Raw genomic sequence first — 20975 nt, 5'->3', positions numbered from 1 at the left:
CTGGATTCAAGTAATTCCCCTGCCTCAGCCTCCCTAGTAGCTGGGATTATAGGCACCCGCCACCACATCCAGCTAATTTTTGTAGTTTTAGTAGAGATGGGATATCACCATGTTGGCCAGGGTGGTCTTGAACTCCTGACCTCAGGTGATCCACCTGCGTCAGCCTCCCAAAGTGCTGGGATTACAGGCGTGAGCCACTGTACCCAGCCTAAATACGTTTAAATGTAGTTTGGCTTGACTGCTATCCTCTTCTGTGGCATATATGGGTATTTCTACTGTAACATTTACACATTCTTGAGATGGATCATGTTCTCCAGAATCTGTACTTAAATCAATAAGATATGTGGGAAAAATAAATTTAGAGAGAAATTACACAAAATCAGAGTATTAACAAAAGCAAAATTGATGCCATGGCAAATAACTTGGGCAGCCTGGACTAGCAGTTCAGCATGGCTACAAGCCGTCTCAGATGATATAATGAAGTACAACTGTTGCAGTGTGGGTATAGAACCAATGTATATGGGAGTGGAGCTCTAATCTAGTTGGGTTACTGTTAAGAGGGGTATGGGGGGACATGTAACCTGCCATGACCCAGAAATCATATATATTTAGGAATGCACTTTTTCTGGAAAGTGAGCTACACCCGTTTAAAATTTTTTAAAGAACAGAAGTATAAATCAACACCCTTTTATGATAACAACTCTAAGGAAACTGCGAATAGAAGGTAATTTTCTTTATCTAATAAAGGGTAGCTACTAAAATACCTGTAGCAAACATCATATTCAGTCGTAAAATATTGAAAGAGTTTTCACTGAGATCTGAAAGTGAGACAATACCTACTGTCTTATTCTGTTTATTTGTTGTTATAAAGGAGTACTTGAGGCTGTATAATTTATAAAGAAAAGGGGTTTATTTGCCTCATGGTTCTGTAGGCTGTGACACCAACTTCTGCTTCTGGTGAGGGCCTCAGGAAGCTTCCATTCATGCCAAAAGTCAAAGAGAAGCCTGTACGTGCAGAGATCACATGGCAAGAGAGAAAGCAAGAGTGAGGGGCGGTGTCAGGCTCTGTTTAAAATTTGTGTTTTTTAATTGACAAATGATAATTGTATTCATGGGTACATAGTGATGTTTTGATACATATATAGTGATCAGATCAGGGTAACTAGAATATCCATTATCCTAAACATCATTTCTTTTGGTTGAGAAAGTTCAATATTTTGCTTCTAGCTTTTTGAAACGATATATTATTATTAATTATAGTCATATGGGATAGAACATTAGAACTCATTCTTTTTATCTAGTTGTAATTTTGTATCCTTTGACAAATCTCTTCAAATCCTCCCTTACCCTTCCCCTCCCAGTGTCCTTGGTTCAGGTTTTTTTTTTTGTTAGCTTCCACGTATGAGTAAGAATATGAGGTGTTTAACTTTCTCTTTTTGGCTTATTTCACTTAACATAATGTCCTCTAGTTCCATTCACATTACTACGAATGGCAGGATTTCAGTATTTTTTTTATGGTAGAATAGTATTCCATTGTGTATATACAACATATATTCTTCATCCATCTGTTATTTGACACTTAGGTTGATTCCATATCTTGAGTATCTTTATTGGTGACAGGGTCTCATTCTGTCAGCACGCTGCAGTGCAGTGGTGCCATCACAGCTCACTGTAGCCTCGACCTCCTTGGGTTCAGGTGATCTTCCCACCTCAGCCTCCTAAGTAACTGGGACTACAGGTGCACCATGTCACCAGGCCTGGCTAATTTCTGCATTTTCTGGTAGATACAGGGTTTTGCCATGTTGCCCAGACAGGCTGGTCTTGAGCTCCTGGGCTCTGCCCACCCCAGCCTTCCAAAATGCTGAAATTAGAGGCATGAGCTAGCGCACTCAGCCATATAGTAGTTCTATTTGTAGTATTTTTTTTTTAATTGGAATATTTATTTATTTTAAGTTTTGATTTAGGTTCAGGGGTACATGTACATGTTGTTATATTTGTAAACTCATGTCACAGGGGTTTGTTGTACAGATTATCTCGTCACCCAGGTATTAAGCCTAGTATCCATTAGTTATTTTTCCTGATCCTCTCCCTCTTCCTACCCTCCATTCTCTGGTAGTCACCAGTGTCTGTTGTTGCCCTCTATGTGTCCATGTGTTCTCATCTTTTAGTTCCCAGTTGTAAGTGAGAATATGTGGTATTTGGTTTTCTGTTCCCATGTTAGTTTGCTAAGGATAATAGCCTCCAGCTCCATCCTTGTTCCTGCAGAGGACAGGATCTTGTGCTTTTCTCTGGCTGTATAGTATTCCATAGTGTATGTGTTCCACATTTTCTGTAGTCTGCCATTGATGGACATTTAGATTGATTCCATGTCTTTGCTATTGTGAATAGTGCTGCAGTGAACATACACATGCATATGTCTTTATGATAGAATGATTTATATTCCTCTGGGTATATATGCAATATTGGGATTGCTGGGTCGAATGGCAGTTCTGTTTTTAGGTCTTTGAGGAATTGCCACACTGTTTTTCACAATGGTTGAACTAATTTACACTCCTGCCAACAGTGTTTAAGCATTCCTCTGTCTCAGCAGTCTCACCAGTACCTGTTATTTTTTGAGGTTTTTGTTTTTTGCATGTAGCTTTTTAAAAAAAATTATTTTTAAGTTAAATTTCAAAATTTCAATGGGGTTTTTGGGAACAGGTGGTGTTTGGTTACATGAGTAAGTTCTTTAGTGGTGATTTCTGAGATTTTGGTGCACCCATCACCCGAGCAGTGTACACTGTACCCAATGTGCAGCCTTTTGTCTCTCACCCACCTCCCACTCCTCCCCCAACCAAGTCCCCAAAGTCCATTGTATCATGCTTATGCACTTGCATCCTCATAGCTTAGCTCCCACTTACAAGTGAGAACATACGATGTTTGGTATTTCATTCCTGAGTTACTTCACTTAGAATAATGGTCTCCAGTTCCATCCAGGTTGCTGTGAATGCCATGATTTTTTTTTTTTTTTTAAATGGCTGAATAGTCCATGGCATGTGTGTGTGTGTCTGTACCACCACATGTTTTCTTTATCCACTAATTGACTGATGGGCATTTGGGCTAGTTCCATATTTTTGCAATTGGGAATTGTGCTGTTATAAACGTGTGTGTGCATGTGTCTTTTTTGTATAATGACTTGTTTTCCTCTGGGTAGATACCCAGTAGTGGGATTGCTGGATCGAATGGTAGATCTACTTTTTGTTCTTTAAGGAATCTCCACATGTTTTTCATAGTGGTTGTACCAGTTTATGTTCTCATCAGCAGTATAAAAGTATTCTCTTTTCACCACATCCGTGCCAGTATCTATTATTTTTTAATTTTTAAATTATGACCATTCTTGCAAGAGTAAGGTGGTATCTCATTGTGGTTTTAATTGCATTTCTCAGATGATTAATGATGTTTAGCATTTTTTCATGTGTTTGTTGGCCATTTATATATCTTCTTGAGAAGATTCTCAATGGACAATTCTTGAGAATTGTGTATTCCTGTCCTTAACCCATTTTTTGATGTGATTATTTGTTTTTCTCTTCTTGATTTGTTTCACTTCCTTGTAGATTCTGGATATTAGTCCTTTGTTGGATGCATAGTTTGTGAAGATTTTCTCCCACTTTGTGGATTATCTGTTTACTCTCTGCTGATTATTTCTTCTGCTGTGCAGAAGCTTTTTAGTTTAAGTCCCATCAATTTATCTTTGTTTTTGTTTCATTTGCTTTTGTGTTTTTGGTTATGAAGTCTTTGCCTAAGCCAGTGTCTAGAAGGGGTTTTCCAGTGTTACCTTGTAGAATTTTTATGGTTTCAGGTCTTAGATTTAAGTCTTTGATCCATCTTGAGTTGATTTTTTTTTTTTTTTTTTGAGATGGAGTCTCACTCCGTTGCCCAGACTGGAGTGCAGTGGCATGATCTGGGCTCACTGCAACCTCTGCCTCACAAGTTTAAGCAATTCTCCTGTCTCAGCCTCCCGAGTAACTGAGATTACAGGTGCCTGCCACCACGCCTGACTGATTTTTTTATTTTTAGTAGAGATGGGGTTTCACCATGTTGGCCAGGTTGCTCTTGAACTCCTGACCTCAAGTGATCCCCCTGCCTCAGCCTCCCAAAGTGCTGGGATTACAGGCATGAGCCACTGCGCCCGTCTTTGAGTTGATTTTTGTGTAAGGTGAGAGATGAGGATTCAGTTTCATTCTTTTACATGTGACTTGCCAGTTATCCTAGCACCATTTGTTGAATAGGGTGTGTCCTTTCCCCACTTTATGTTTTTGTTTGCTTTGTCAAACATCATTTGGCTATAAGTATTTGGCTTTGTTTCTGGATTCTCTGTTCTGTTCCATTTGTCTATGTGCCTATTTTTATACTAGTACCATGCTGTTTTGGTGACTATAGCCTTATAGTATAGTTTGAAGTAGGATAGTGTGATGCTTCCAGATTTGTTCTTTTTGCTTAGTCTTGTTTTGGCTGTGTGGGCTGTTTTTTGGTTCCATATGAATTGTAGGTTTGTTTTTTTTAGTTCTATGGAGAATGATGGTGGTATTTTGATGGGAATCACATTGAATTTGTAGACTGCTTTTGGCAGTATGTTCATTTTCACAATATTGATTCTACCCATTCATGTGCATGGGATGTGTTTCCATTTGTTTGTGTCATCTGTGTTTTCTTTCAGCAGTGTTTTATAGTTTTCCTTGTAGAGGTCTTTCACTTCCTTGATTAGGTATATTCCTCAGTATTTTATTTTATTTGCAGCTAGTGTAAAAGGGGTTGAGTTCTTGATTGATTCTTAGCCTGGTGGCTGTTGGTGTATAGCAGTGCTACAAATTTGTGTACATCAATTTTGTATCCTGTGGCCAGGCACGGTGGCTCACGCCTATAATCCCTGCACTTGTGGGAAGCCAAGGTGGGCAGGTAACCTGAGGTCAGGAGTTTGAGACCAGCCTGGCTAACATGGTGAAGCCCTGTCTCTACTAAAAATACAAAAATTAGCCGGGTGTAGTGGTGCACACCTGTAATCCCAGCTATTTGGGACACTGAGCCAGGAGAGTTGCTTGAACCTGGGAGGCAGAGGTTGCAGTGAGCTGAGATTGTGCCATTGCACTCCAGCCTGGGTGACAAGAGCAAAACTCAATAAAAAAAAAAAAAAAAAAAAAGATTGTATTCTGAAACTTTTCTGAGTTTATTTTTCAGTTCTAGGAGCTTTTTGGATGGGTCTTTAGGGTTTTTTAGGTATATGATCATGTCATTGGTGAGAAGTGATCATTTGACTGCCTCTTTACCAGTTTGGATGTCCTTTATTTCTTTCTCTTGTCTGATTGCTGTGGCTAGGACTTCCAGTACTATGTTGAAGAGAAGTGGTAAAAGTGGGCATCCATGTCTTGTTCCAGTTCTCAGGTGGAATGCTTTTGTCTTTTCCTCATTCAATATAATGTTGGCTGTGGGTTTGTCTTAGATGGCTTTTATTAAGGTATGTCCCTTCTATGCTAATTTTGCTGAGGGTTTTAATCACAAAGGGTGCTGGATTTTGTCAAATGCTTTTTATGCATCTATTGAGATGATCATGTGGTTTTTGTTTTAAATTCTGTTTATGTAGTATATCACATTTATTGACTTGCCTATGTTAAACCATCCCTGTGTTCCTGGTATGAAGCCCACTTGATTGTGGTGCATTATCTTTTTGATATGCTGTTGGATTCAGTTAGCTAGTATTTTGTTGAGGATTTTTACATCTATGTTCATCAAGAATATTGGTGTGTAGTTTTCTTTTTTTGTTATGTCCTATCCTGGTTTTGGTATTAAGGTGATGCTGGCTTTATAGAATGATTTAGGGAGTGCCTCTTTCTCTGTCTTTTGGAATAGTTTCAGTAGGATTTTTACCAGTTTTTCTTTGAATATCTGATAGAATTCAGCTGTGAATCCTTCTGGTCCTGGCCTTTTTTTGTTGGCATTTTTTTTTTTCTTTTTAATCATTTCTGTCTCACTGCTTGTTATTTGTTCAGAGTTTCTGTATCTTCCTGGTTTAATCTAAGAGGGTTGTATATTTCCAGAAATTTGTCCATCTCCTCTAGGTTTTCTAGTTTGTGCCCATAAAGGTGTTAATAGTAGCCTTGAATGATCTTTTGTATTTCTTCGGTATTGCTTGTAATATCTCTCGTTTTGTTTCTAATTGAGCTTGTTTGGATTTTCTCTCTTCTTGGTTAATCTTCCTAATGGTCTTTCAGTGTTATTCATCTTTTCTTTTTTCTTTAATCAACTGATAGGAAATTATAAAATTCCAGAAGTCTTGAGTATTTGAAACTTAGAAAAGTCACCAGAAAATGCAACCAAATCAGGCTTTAGTTTGGTGGTTCCCTTGGTTTAGATGACAGTCCCTCTGTGAGCTCAAGGTCGTCGTCTTGTCTTTGTTTCAATGACAATGACAGAACTCTTAGTGGAGGCTGAGGAGAGTCTGAGAACTAAAGAAACACCCACCGACTCTCTCTGTGCATATTCACACATGGAAACGTATCTCCTGGAGAACACACTTAAGGAGATGGATGTTAGTGATGCTGTGCTGAACTGTTCTTTGCCAGCTGCTGCACAAAGTTGTTCTCTCTCTGGCCTTTATCATTTAAAGTTGTCCTTACTCTGGCCTTTATGATTTATGAAATCTTTTGCCACAGATTTCACAGATAAAGGGTTTCTCTCCAGTGTTTGTTTTCATGTGTTCGTGAAAATACTGCTTCATGTTGAAATCTTTGCCACACCACTGGCACATGAACTGTTTGTGCCCAATGTGGATGCTCATGTGGGTGTGTAGCTGGTAATTGTACTGAAACCTTTCATCACAGTTCTCGCCTCTGAAGGGCTTCTCTCCAAAATGCTGCAGGGAATGCCCCATGAGTGGCATACTGCATTTGAATGATTTTTCACAGGTTTCACGTGTAAATGGCATGTCTGTCATGTGTGCAACCATGTGTTTTCACACATGAGCCATGGTATAGATTTTTTTCTCACACATTTCACAGGAAAGTTTCTTTTCTGCGTAACCATGGATAATCTTGATATGTTAATGAAGGATACAGTTTCTTGAACCATTTATTACAGGAAACACACTGAATGTTTTTTTCACAGTCGGTTTGCCGGTGAAGGTACAGCTCGCTTTCCACGACAAACTTCTTGCCACATTTATCACAAATCCGCATGTGCCTATGAGTAACGTTCATGTGCTTCTCCAGACACCACCAAGTGTTAAATACCCTGGGGCACATGCTTGTAATCCCAGCACTTTGGGAGGCCGAGGCGAGTGGATCATCTGAGGTCAGGAGTTTGATACCAGCCTGATCAACACGTAGAAACCCCGTCTCTACTGAAAATACAAAATTAGCTGGGTGTGGTGACGCATTCCTGTAAACCCAGCTACTCGGGAGGCTGAGGCAGGAGAATCGTTTGAACCCGGGAGGTGGAGGTTGTGGTGAGCCGAGATCACACCATTGCACTCCACCCTGGGCAACAAGAGTAAAACTCTGTCTCAAAAGAACAAGAAACAAAACAAAACAAAAAACCCTGGGGCACTTCTCACAGGTCACACTTAGCTTTCTGAACTGGTGCTTCAGGCTCCTTTGTGGCCCGCTTCTTATGCCTAGGTGACTCTACGCTCTTCCTGCAACCTCTTGTAGTTCTGGGAGTAGGGGAAGTGGTAGCTGCATCAACAGAGGCTGCTCTCCTCGTTCTCCTTTCTGTAATTCTGACTTTCTCTATTATCTTCTTCTTTTTCTTCTGCTTTTCATTCTCTCCAGTCATTGCTGTTATCTGTGGCCCCTTCCTCACTCTCTTCCTCCTCGCTGTTGAAGAACAGGAGTCTCTTTGGATTGAGAAGAGGTACCCTTTTCCCCTTTAGGTACATTTAATGTTTGATTATTAAGGTTTACCTCCACTATGATCTGCTCCCTTTTGCAAGATACTTCTTCCTCCTCTTCCTCCTCTTCTGTGTCATCAGAATTCTCCTGGTCTTTCTTAATAGCATGCCTGTCAGACTCTGTTCTTGTCTCCCTGAAGTATGACTGTTCTTTGTTTCATTGAGATGTGGTTTACTCATCATGGTGCCAACAAGGAACTTGACCTATCCACCAAAGTGTAACACAGGGAATCAGGAAGTCCTTATTCTACATTTGTGGACACCATGATGAAAGCTGGATGGCACTTGCCCATGATGGCTATCTTCTTGTGCCATTCCTGCTATACTCACAGCACAGTTTTCAACCAGCTCCTGATGAGAAATGGCTGTGTACCTTGTTAGTAAATGGTTCCATTTATTAAGCAGTTCAGACTGTAAAGAAAATAGCTTTAAAACAAAGTAATTATTAAGACTAAAATATTTTTCCATCCCAAAGAATCACTCAAATGAAAAAAAGATATTCCTGGAAACTGAATTCTTCCAGTGTTGCAGCACCAAAGCATAAGTCAAAAAGGTTTGGTATTGTGGCAAGAGCAGACCACTAATGATTTTTCTTCTGAACAGAATTACAAGGGACTTGGAGCATCTCATCTGGGCCGGCCACTTCCACCACCTAGATCAAAGCCTTGGCAGTCTGTCCCTGCAGTGGGGGGACTGTAGCCAGAGTCACAACCTCCAGCCAGTCTGGCCCCTCACTACTGCCCAATGTCTGTCCTCAGGGCTGCTCCTCAGACCCGGCATTGGCTGCTGGCCGCTGTGCTACGTGGCACCGCTCCCATGTCTCTGGACTTCCTTCTGAGTGTCTGAGGGCAAGGAGGGCGGCAGGGTGGGCAGAGTGCAGGGAGGGAGGCAGGGGAGGGAGTGTGGGTGTGTGGATGTGCGTGCAGGGAGGGAGGTGAGTGGCTGCGAGGGTGTGTGCCCGCCCCGTCCCCTTCCTTTATTGGCCACCCCCCTTTATTATCTTTTCAAAGAACGAGGTTTTTGTTTCATTTATCTTTTGTATTGTTTCTTTTTTGTTGTTTGTTTCAATTTCATTTAGTTCTGCTCTGATCTTTGTTATTTCTTTTCTTCTGCTGGGTTTCAGTTTGTTTTTGTTTCTCTAGTTCCTTGAGGTTTGACCTTAGACTGTCTTCTTATTTCTCTTTCAGACTTTTGATGTAGGTGTTTAACGTTAAGAACTTTTCTCTTATCACCTCTTGCTGCATCCCAGAGGTTATGATTGATTGTGTCACTGTTATGCAGTTCAAATAACTTTTAATTTCCATCTTAATTTCATTGTTGACCCAATGATCATTCAGCAGCAGATTAGTTTCCATGTATTTTCATGGTTTTGAGGGTTCCTTTTGGAGTTGATTTCCAATTTTATTCCACTGTGATCTGAGAGAGTACTTAATGTAATTTTGATTTTCTTAAATGTATTGAGAGTTGTTTTGTGGCCTATAATATGATCTGTCTTGGAGAATGTTCCATATACTGATGATTAGAATGTATATTCTGCAGTTGTTGGGTAGAATGTTCTGTAAATATCTGTTAAGTTCCTTTGTTCTAGGGTATAGTTTAAGTCCATTGTTTATTTGTGGTCTTTCTGTCTTGATGACTTGTCCAGTACTGTCAGTGGATTATTGAAGTCCCCCACCAATATTGTGTTGCCATCCATCACATTTCTTAGGTCTAGTAGTAACTGTTCTATAAATTTGGAAGCTCCAGTGTTAAGTGCATATGTATCTAGGATTCTGATATTTTCCTGTTGGACTAGTTTTTTTATCTTTTTGTTTGTTTGTTTTTTAGATAGTCTCTCTCTCTGTCATCCAGATTGGAATGCAGTGGTGTGATCTTGGTGTCATCGGTGGTGTGACCTGTGCCTTCTGGGTTCAAGCGATTCTTGTGTGTCAGCCTGCTGAGTAGCTGGAACTATAGTTGTGCAGCAGCATGCCCGGCTAATTTTTGTATTTTTAGTAGAGATGCGGTTTCACCATGTTGGCCAAACTGATCTGGAACTCCTGGCAACAAGTAATCTGCCCACTTCAGCCTCCCAAAGTGTTGAGATTACAGGCATGAGCCACCATTTTATCATTTTATCATTGTATAATATCTCTCTTTGTGTTTTTTAACTGCTTTTGCTTTTGAAGTTTGTTTTGTCTGATATAAGAGTAGCTCCTCCTGCTTGCTTTTGGTGTTCATTTGCATGGAGTATCTTTTTCCACCTTTTTACCTTAAGTTTATGTGAGTCCTTATGTGTTAGGTGAGTCTCTTGAAGACAACAGATACATGGTTGGTGAGTTCTTATCTATTCTGCCATTCTGTGTCTTTAAAGTGGAGCATTTAGGCCATACATTCAATGTTAGTATTGAGATGTGAGGTACTATTCTGTTCATCATTCTGGTTGTTGTCTGAATACCTTGTTTGTTTGTTTTTTCTCATTTGCTATTGTTTTATAGGTCTTTATAGGTCCTGTGAGATTTATCCTTTAAGGAGATTCTATTTTGGTGTATTTTGAGGTTTTGTTTCAATATTTAGAGCTGCTTCTTCTTCTTCTTTTTTTTTTTTTAAGCAGTTATTGTAGTGCTGGCTTGGTAGTGGCAGATTCTCTCAGCATTGTTTGTCTGAAAAAGACTATCTTTCCTTCATTTACGAAGCTCAGTTTTGCTAGATAAAACATTCATGACTGATAATTGTCTTGTTTAAGGAGACTAAAGACAGGACCTCAGTCCCTTTGAGTTTGTAGGGTTTTTGCTGAGAAATCTGCTTTTAATCTGATAAATTTTCCTTTATAGGTTACCTGATACTTTTGCCTCACAGCTCTGAAGATTCTTTCCTTTGTCTTGACTTTAGATAACCTGATGACTGTGTGCCTGGGTGATGATCTTCCGTTCTGACTGGTGTGAGATGGCATCTCATTGTGATTTTGATTTGCATTTCTCTAATGGTCAATTATACTAAGCTTTTTTGCATATGCTTCTTGGCCACATGAATGTCTTTTTTTGAGAAGCATGTGTTCATGTCCTTTGCCCACTTTTTAATGGATTTTTTTTTGTTCTTGTAAATTTGTTTAAGTTCCTTGTAGATGATATTAGACCTTTTTCAGATGGAGAGATTGCAGAATTTTTCTCCCATTCTGTAGGTTGTTGTTTCTTTCATTATGCAGAAGCTCCTAAATTAATAAGATCCCATTTGTCAATTTTTGCCTTTGTTGTGATTGCTTTTGGTGCCTTTGTCATGAAATCTTTGCCCATTCCTATGTCTAGAATGGTATCGCCTAGGTGATCTATTACAGTTTTGGGGTTTACATTTAAGTGTGAAATCTATCTTTTTTTTTTTTTTTTTTTTTTTGAGACGGAGTCTTGCTCAGTCACTCAGGATGGAGTGCAGTGGTGCGATCTTGGCTCACTGCAACCTCTGCCTCCCGGGTTCAAGCGATTCTTCTGCCTTAGCCTCCCAAGTAGCAGGGACTACAGGTGTGCGCTACCATGCCTGGCTAATTTTTGTATTTTTAGTTTCACCATGTTGAAATGGGGTTTCACCATGTTGGCCACACTGGTCTGGAACTCCTGACCTCAGGTGATCCACCTGCCTCGGCCTCGAAAGTGCTAGGATTACAGGCGTGAGCCACTGCACCTGGCCAAGTGTTTAATCTATCTTGAGTTGATTTTTGTGTATGGTGTAAGGAAGGGTTCTGGTTTCAATCTTCTGCATACGGTTAGCCAGTTATTCCAGCACCATTTATTGAATAGGGAGTTGTCTTCAGTGCTTGTTTTTGTCAGGTTTGTTGAAGATCGGATGGTTGTAAGTGTGTGGACTTGTTTCTGGGTGCTCTGTTGTTTTCCACTGGTCTCTGTGTCTGTTTTTGTTCTAGTACCATGTTGTTTTAGTTACTGTGGCCCTGTGGTGTAGTTTGAATTTGGGTAGCATGATGCCTCCAGCTTTGTTTCTTTTTGCTTAGGATTGCCTTGGCTATTCGGGATTTTTTTTTTTTGTTCCATATGAATTTTAAAATAGATTTTTCTAGTTCTGTGAAGAATGTCGTTGTAGTTTGATAGGAATGGCATTGAATCTGTAAATTGCTTTGGGCAGTATGACCATTTTAATGATATAGATTCTTCTTCTTTGTTAGCATGAAATGTTTTTCCATTTTTGTGTCCTCTCTGTTTTTTTTTTTTTTTTTTTTTTTTTAAAGCAATGTTTTGTAGTTCTTTTTGTAATCATCTTTCACTTCTCTGGTTAGCTATATTTCTAGGTATTTCATTCTTTTTATGGCAGTGAATGAGATTCTGTTCCTGATTTGGCTCTCGAGTTGGCTATTGTTGGTGTATAGGAACTCTAGTGATTTTTGCATGTGGATTTTGTATTCTCAGAGTTTGCTGAAGTTGTTTTTCAGCTTAAGAAGCTTTGGGGCTGACACCGTGGAGTTATGTAGGTATAAGGCATGTCATCTGCAAAGAGGGATAGTTTGACTTCCTCTCTTCCTATTTGAATGCTGCTTCTTTCTTTCTCTTGCCTAATTGTTCTGGAAAGGACTTCCAATACTGTGTTGACTAGGAGTGGTGAGAGAGAGCACCTCTGTCTTGTGCCGGTTTTCCAGGGGACTACTTCCAGCTTTATAGATTCATTATGTCGTTGGCTGTGGGTTTGTCATAGATGTCTGTTATTATTTTACCAAGCTTATTGAGAGTTTTTATCATAAAGGGGTGTTGAATTTTACCAAAAGCCTTTTCTGCATCTGTGGAGATGATCGTGTGGTTTTTGTTTCTAGTTCTGTTTGTGTGATGAATCATGTTTATTGATTTGCATATGTTAGAGCAACCTTGCATTCCAGGGATAAAGCTTAGTTTGATCATGGTGGATAAGCTTTTTGATGTGTTGCTGGATTTGGTTTGCGAATATTTCTTTGAGGATTTTTGCATTGGTGTTCATCAAGGATATTGGCCTGTTCTGTGACAGGTTTTGATATCAGGATGATGCTGGCCTCAAAGAATGAGTCGAGGAGGAATCCCTCCTCCTTAGTTTTTTAGAATTGTTTCAGTAGGAATGGTAATAGCTCTTCTTTGTACATCTGTTAGAATTTGGCTGTGAATTTGTCTGCTCCTTGGCCTCTTTTGGTTGGTTGGAAGTTTATTAAAATTCAGTTTCAGAGCTCATTATTGGTCTGTTCAGATATTCAGTTTCTTCCTGGTTCAGTTTTGGGGAGGGTGTATGTGTCCAGGAATGTAAACATTTCTTCCAGATTTTCTGGTTTATGTGTATAGAGGTGTTCATAATAGTCTCTGATGATTATTTGAATTTTTGTGGGATGAGTGGTAATATCCCCTTTGCTGTTTCTAATTGTGTTTATTTGGATATTCACTCTTTTCTTCTTTATTAGTCTAGCTAGCCATCTATCTATTTTATTTATTTTATTTTATTTTTGAGGCAGAGTTTCGCTCTTGTTGCCTAGGCTGGAGTGCAGTGGCATGATTTCAGCTCACTGCAACCTCTACCTCCTGGCTTCAAGCGATTCTCCTGCCTCAGCCTCCCAAGTAGCTGGGATTACAGGCATGTGCCACCATACCTAGCTAATTTTTGTATTTTTTAGTAGAGACAGGATTTCGCCTTGTTGGTCAGGTTGGTCTCGAACTCCTGATCTCATGTGATCCACCTGTCTCGGCCTCCCAAAGTGCTGGTGTTACAGGCATGAGCCACCTTGCCTGGCTTGTTTTATTAATTTTCTTTTCAAAAATCAAACCCCTGCCTTCATTGATCTTTTGAATGGTTTTTTGTGTTTCCCTCTCCTTCTGTTCACCTCTGATTTTGGTTATTTCTTGTCTTCCACTAGCTTTGGGCTTGGTTTACTCCTGGCTCCCTAGTTCTTTTAGTTTTAATGTTAGATTGAGACAGATATTTATTTTTGGTGTGGGCATTTAGTGCTATATATTTTCCTTTTAACACTGCCTTAGCTGTGTCCCAGAGATTTTGGGTATATTGTATTTTTGTTCTCATTAGTTTCAAAGAACTTGTTGATTTTTGCCTTAATTTCATTATTTACCCAGAAGTCATTTGGGAGCAGTTTATTTAACTTATGTGTAATTATATGGTTTTGAGTGAATTTCTTAGTGTTGATTTTTAATTTGATTGTGCTGTGGTCTGAGAGAGTGGTTGTTATGATTTCACTTTTGCATTTGCTGAGGAGTGTTTTGTGTCCTGAGTATGTGGTCAGTTTTAGACTGTGTGTGATGTGGTAATGAAAAGAATGTATATTTTGTTGCTTTTGGGTGGAGAGTTCTGTAAATGTCTATCAGATCCGTTTGATCCAATGCTGAGTTCAAGTACTAAATACCTTTGTTAATTTTCTGCCTCGATGATCTGTTGAATGCTGTTAGTGGCATGTTGAAGTTTCCCACTATTGTTTTGTGGGAGTCTTTCTTTCTTTGTAGGTCTCTAAGAACTTGCTTTATGAATCTGGGTGCTCCTGTGTTAGGTGCATATATATTTAGGATAGTTAAGTCTTCTTGTTGAATTGAATCCTTTACCATTATGTAATGCCCTTCTTTGTCTTTTTTTGATTTTCATTGGTTTAAAGTCGGTTTTGTCTGAAATTAGGATTGCAACCCCTGCTTTTTTTCTGTTTTCTCTTGCTTGGTAGATTTTTCTCCATCCCTTTATTTCGAGTCTGTGGGTGTTTTTACATGTGACACGGATCTCTCGAAGACAGCATTATTAATGGATCTTGGTTCTTTGTCTAGCTTGCTACTCTGCACCTTTTAATTGGGGCATTTATCCCGTTTACATTCAAGGTTATTATTGATATGCGTAGATTTGATCCTGTTATCATGATGTTAGCTAGTTATTATGGAGACATGTTAGTGTGGTTGCTTTATAGTGTTACTAGTCTGTGTACTTAAGTTTGTGTTTGTTGTGGCTGGTAATGGTCTTTCCTTTCCATATTTAGTGCTTCCTTCAGGAGCTCTGAAAAGGTGGGTCTGAGGGTAACGAATTTCCTTAGTGTTTGATTGTCTGAAAAGGATCTTATTTCTTGTTGGCTTATGAAGCTCAGTTTGGCCAGCTATGAAATTCTGGGTTTGAATCTCTTTTTTTAAGAATATGGAATATTGGCCCCCAGTCTCTTCTGGCTTGGGTTTTTCCTGAGAGGTCCACTGTTAGTCTGATGGACTTGCCTTCGTAGATTACCTGATCTAGCTACCTTTAACATTTTTTTCTTTCATTTTGACTTTGGAGAATCTGATGATTGTATTTCTTGGGGATGATCTTGTGAAGTATGTTACTGGGGTTCTCTGCATTTCCTGCATTTAAATGTTGGCCTGTCTAGGTTGGAGGAAGCTCTCATTGTTGATATCCTGAAATATGTTTTTCAAGTTTCAAGTTTCTTACACACTCCCCGTCTCTTTCAGGGACACCAATGAGTTATGGATTTAGTGTCTTTTTTTTAAATTTATTTTTTATTTTTTGAGATGGAGTCTTGCCCTGTTGCCAGGCTGGAGTGCCATGTGGCATGATCTCGGCTCACTGCAACCTTTACCTCCCGGGTTCAAGTGATTCTCCTGCCTCAGCCTCCTGAGTAGCTGGGACTACAGGTGCGTGCTGCCACCACACCCAGCTAATTTTTGTATTTTTAGTAGAGATGGGGTTTCACCACGTTGGCAAGGATGGCCCTGATCTCTTGACCTCGTGATCTGCCTGCCTTGGCCTTTGGATTTGGTCTCTTTACATAAGCCCATATTTCTTGGAGATTTTGTTCCTTTTCATTCTTTTTCTCTGTTATTTTCTGACTGTTGTATTTAAGAAACCCAGTCCTCAAGCTCTGAGATTCTTTCCTCACCTTGGTCTGTTCTGCTGTTGATATTTGTGATTGCGTTATCAAATTCTTATAGTGTGTTTTTCAGCTCTGTCAGGTCAGTTACATTCTTTTCTATACTGGCTATTTTTACTTTCAGCTCCTGTATCAGTTTATTGTGATACTTAGCTTCCTTGGGTTGGGTTTCAACATATTCTGTTATCTCAATGATCTTCCTCCCTAACCATGTTCTGAATTTTATTTCTGTCATTTTAGCCATCTCAGCCCCGTTGGGAACCCTTTCTGGAGAGGTGGTGTGGTTGTTTTTTTTTTTTTTTTTTTTTCCAGATGGAGTTTTATTCTTCTTGCCTAGGCTGGGGTGCAATGGTGTGATCTTGGTTCACCACAACCTCTGCCTCACAGGTTCAAGCTATTCTCCTGCATCAGCCTCCCGAGTAGCTGGGATTATAGGCTTGCGTCACCATGCTCAGTTAATTTTGTATTTTTAGTGGAGACGGTATTTCTCCATGTTGGTCAGGCTGGTCTCGAACTCCCGACCTTAGGTGATTCACCTGCCTCGGCCTCCCAAAGTGTTGGGATTACAGGCGTGAGCCAGCATGTCCAGCTAGTGTGGTTGTTTATATGAAAGAAGGCACTCTGACTTTTTGAGTTGTCAGAATTATTGCACTGATTCTTTTTTATCTTTGTGGGCTGATGTTTCTTCAGTCTTTGAAGTTGCTGACCTTTAGAGTTTTTTTTTTTTTTTTTTTTTTTTTTCTTTTTTTCTATTTTTTGCCCTTTTGGGTTTTTTTTTTTTTTTTTTTTTTTTAACTTTTATCCTATTTGATGACCTTGAGGGTTTTGATTGTGTTATAAGGTGAATTCAGCTGACTGGCTTAGTTTGCAGATTTTAGGGGACTAATGCTCCACTCACAACTTCTGGGCTGTATGCTCTAACTCGGGGTGACTTGTGTTGGATCCTGACTTTGCTCTCTGACTCCTTGAAGTTAGGAATCCACTGTGCTGGTGGGGGTAGGGGCTGAGGTGCTCCTGGACCACAGGTCACTTACACTCCAATTGGAGTGCATTTTGTAGTGTGGTGACAGCAGGATCCATGTTTGTTTGCATGTGCTGCCAGCAGCAGTAGTGATAACATGGTGGAGTGCACACTGCTGCAGCAGCGTGCTGGTGAATGCTGAGGTTCTTGCCTTTGTGCAAGCATTCACCACAGCGGAGGAGGCAGTATGACTGGGGGAGGTTGGGGCTTCTGTTGGTGACTGTGCAAATGGGTGTGCTGGTGGTGATGTGAGGATGGAGGTGGGGCGCTGTCAGGTGCAGGCCTGTGTGTTATGGGGTAGTCACTCAGAAAGTGGGAGAGTCTGCTCTTCTCTAGGCCTAGTTTCACTCCTGTGGCAGTGTTGGTGCAAGCGTGGGGCATTGGAAGGGGTGGGTCTGCCTTGCTCTGTGCCCCGCAAGGCTCTGACTGCAGTGGTGGTTCAGCTGTGTCTGGTTGGTCATCTTGTCCTCTCTGTTGTCCCAGACAGCAGATGAGACCCAAGTGCAGCGCCTTTCCAGCTAAATGTCAGTGCTTCAGAGGCTTCTCTGCTTCTGTGTTCTGGAAGAGCCATTTGTAGTATTTTTGAGGCGCCTCCATACTGTTCTCCATAGTGGTATACTAGTTTACATCTCTAGCACAGTGTATAACAGTTCTGTTTTCTCTGCATCCTTGCCAGCGTTTGTTATTTTTGTCTTTTTGATGATAGCCATTTTAACTGGGGGTGAGATGATACCTCATTGTTGGTTTTATTTGCAATTCTTTGATGATTAATGATGTTGAGCATTTTTTTCATATATTTATTGGCCATTTATATGTCTTTTTTGAGAAATGTTTGTTCAGATTATTTGCCCATTTTCAATTTTAATTGTTTTAGCCTTTAATATCAACATTAATTGTATTTTCAAATCTAAAGACGAATTACAGATAGAAAGAGAAATTTATGAAAATTATGGGGCACAGCATTCACAGCATTAGCCAAAGAATACAAAACATTGTAACACATATGCCACTCTTCTTGTAATGATGAACAAAGAAAGAATAGCTAATTTTGTATTCTGACCACAGTATAAATAAATGCAAAAATATACGGCAGTTAAGCAATAGCCGTTAGGTAGAAAGTATTGATCGTAGGCGGAATGTATTGCATGGGAGGAGGGAAATATATCAAGGAATTTAGTTAACAATGCTGGAAAAACCATGCCAGTCAACCAGATCTTGAGGCAAGAGTCATACTTCACAGAGAAAAAGAGCAAAATGTAGAGAAAAACCAGGTCTCACTATGGAATGGTCTGTAGTCTTTTAACCACAGTGCCATAGAAGGAACTCGTCCAAGCACTGCCCATGATCTGCAGAGTTATGTGCATAATACTCAGTTTTCCTGCTGGGGATACCCCAGTTCATGACAATGACAAGAGAATGAGAAAGGCCACCTGCAAATGAAATGAGATCATCCCACCTGCAATAGCAGATATGGTCTTATTAGTGCCATCTCAGGGGTTGTGCCACAGAAAGAACCGTGTCCTGGGGAAGGAGATCAGATATTAGGTCAAGCCTGCATTCTCACAGGAGCTCATTTGCCCATTTTGTAATTGGATTTTTTTTTTTTTGAGGCAGAGTCTCGCTTAGTCGCCCAGGCTGGAGTGCAGTGGCGCGATCTCGGCTCACTGCAAGCTCCGCCTCCCGGGTTCACGCCATTCTCCTGCCTCAGCCTCCCGAGTAGCTGGGACTACAGGCGCCCGCCGCCTCGCCCGGCTAATTTTTTGCATTTTTAGTAGAGACGGGGTTTCACCGGGTTAGCCAGGATGGTCTCGATCTCCTGACCTCGTGATCTGCCCGCCTCGGCCTCCCAAAGTGCTGGGATTACAGGCGTGAGCCACCGTGCCCGGCCGGATTTTTTTTTATTTTGCTTTTGAGATGTTTGAATTTCTTGCATATTCTGGTTATTAAGTCTCCTGTCAGATGAGTAGTTTCAGAATATTTTCTCCCATTCTGTAGGTTGTCTTTTCACTTTATTATTTCCTTTTCTCTGCAGAGCTTTTTCATTTTATGTAATCCAGTTTGTTTATTTTTGCTTGTGTTGCTTATGTCGCTTTGAGGTCTTATTCATAAAATCTTTGTGTAGACCAATGTCCTGAAGCATTTTTCCTGTTTACTTATAGTAGTTTTATAGTTTTGGGTTTTACATTTAGGTTTTTGATTTACTTCAGTTGACTTTTGTATAGGGTGAGAGGTGGAAGTCTAGTTTCATTGTTCTCCACATGAATATCCAGTTTTCTCAGCATAGTTTATTGAAAAAACGGTCCCTTTGCCAATGAGTGTTCTTGGTACTTTTATCAAAAACGAATTGGCTGTAGATATGTGCATTAATTTCTGGGTTCTCTATACTGTTTTACTGGTCTGTGTGTCTGTTTTTATGCCAGTATCATGCTGTTTTGGTTACTATTGCTTTGTAGTATGTTTTGAGGTGTAGTAGTATGATGCCTCTAGCTTTGCTCTTTTTGCCCAAGATTGCTTTGACTGTTTGGGATCTATTCTGGTTCCATGCCGATTTTAGGATTTTCCCCCTTATTTCTGTTAAGAATGTCATTGGTATTTTGTTAGGGATTGTGTTGAATCTGTAGATTGCTTAGGGTAGTATAGCCATTTCAACAATATTTATTCTGCTGATTCATAAACTTGGCCTTTCTTTCCATTTCTTTTTGTCCTCTTTGATTTCTTTTATCAGTGTTTTGTAGTTTGCCTTGTAGAGATCTTTCACTTCCTTGGTTAGATTTATTCTTAAGTATTTTTTTTTTTTTTTGTAGCAATTGTAAATAGGATTGCCTTCTTCATTTTTTGGTTCTTTCATTGTTCCTCTATAGAAGTGCTACCGATTTTTGTTCATTGATTTTGTATAATGCAAGTTTACTGAATTAGTTTATCAGTTTTAAGAGATTTTTGGTAGAGTCTTTAGGTTTTTGTATATATAAGATCATGTCATCTGCAAACTGGGACAATTTGGCTTTCTGCTTCCCAGTTTTGATGCCTCTTACTTATTTTTCTTGCCTGATTGCTCTGGCTAGGACATCTAGTGCTATGTTGAATAATAGTGGACATCCTTGTCTTGTTCCAGTTCTTAGAGGAAAATCTTTCAGTTTTTCTCCCATTCCAGAAGATGCTAGCTGTGGGTTTGTTATATATGGCCTTTGTATATTGAGATGCTTTCCTTCTACACATAATTTATTAAGTGTTTTCATCATGAAGGGATGTTGAATTTCATTAAGAGCTTTCTCTGAGTCGACTGAGATGTTACGGTTTTTGTCCTTCCTTCTATTGATGTGATGTATGATGTTTATTTCTTTGCATGTGTTGAATTATTCTTATATTCCTGGGATTAATCCCACTTGGTTATGGTTATCTTTTTGATATGTTGTTGGCCTTGGTTTGCTAGTATTTTGTCGAGGATTTTTGTGTCTGTGTTCATCAGGGATATTGGCATGTAATTTTCTTTTTTGGTTGTGTCTTTATGTGGTTTTGCTATCAAGGTAATGCTGGGCTTGTAGAATGAATTAGTGAGAATTCCCTGCTTCAACATTCTGAAATAGTTTGAGAAGACTTGGTATTAATTCTTCTTTAAAAGAATGATAGAATTCTTTGGTGAAGCCATTGTTTTTGGACTTTTCTTTGTTGAAAGGCTTTTTGTTACTGAATTGATCTCATTACTTGTTATTGGTCTGTTCAGATTTTGTTTCTTCTTAGTTTACTCTTGGTATGTTGTAGGTGTCCAGGAATTTTTCTGTTCTAGGTTTTTAAATTTATTGACATATTTCATAGTAATCACCAATGAGCCTTTGTATTTCCATGGGTCGTGTTGTGCTGTCTCCTTTTTCACTTCTGATTTTATTTATTTGGATCGTTTCTCTTTTTTCTTAGTCTAGCTAATGATTTACCAATTTTATTTATTTTCAAAAAACCAACTTTTAGTTTTGTTGATCTTTTGTTTTTAGTCTCAATTTTGTTTTCTGTTCTGGTCATTATTTCTTTACTTCTGCTAACTTTTTGTTTTGGTTTGTTCGTGCTTTTCTAGTTCCTTGAGGTGCACCATTAGGTTATATGAAATCTTTCTAGTTTTTTTGATTTCAGCATTTATTTCCCTAAAGTGTCCTCTAAATACGGCTTTTGCTGTGTTCCCTAGGTTTTGGGATCTTAAGATT

At 39.5% G+C, this 20975-nt stretch overlaps 1 protein-coding gene and 1 pseudogene across 1 annotated transcript in view; one reads left to right on the top strand and one right to left on the bottom strand.

The window, feature by feature from the left end:
* The window catches only part of DOCK3 (dedicator of cytokinesis 3), a 682478-nt gene that overhangs the window by 76760 nt on the left and 584743 nt on the right, over positions 1-20975 (top strand). The gene's annotated exons all lie outside the window — the stretch shown is intronic.
* LOC112618353 overlaps positions 6659-20975 on the bottom strand; it is a 29944-nt pseudogene continuing 15627 nt past the window's right edge.

This window comes from Theropithecus gelada, chromosome 2, assembly GCF_003255815.1.
Source record: "Theropithecus gelada isolate Dixy chromosome 2, Tgel_1.0, whole genome shotgun sequence".
NCBI lineage: Eukaryota > Metazoa > Chordata > Mammalia > Primates > Cercopithecidae > Theropithecus > Theropithecus gelada.
The sequence above is the reverse complement of the archived record's forward strand: the minus strand, read 5'-3'. Positions and strand labels throughout refer to the sequence as shown.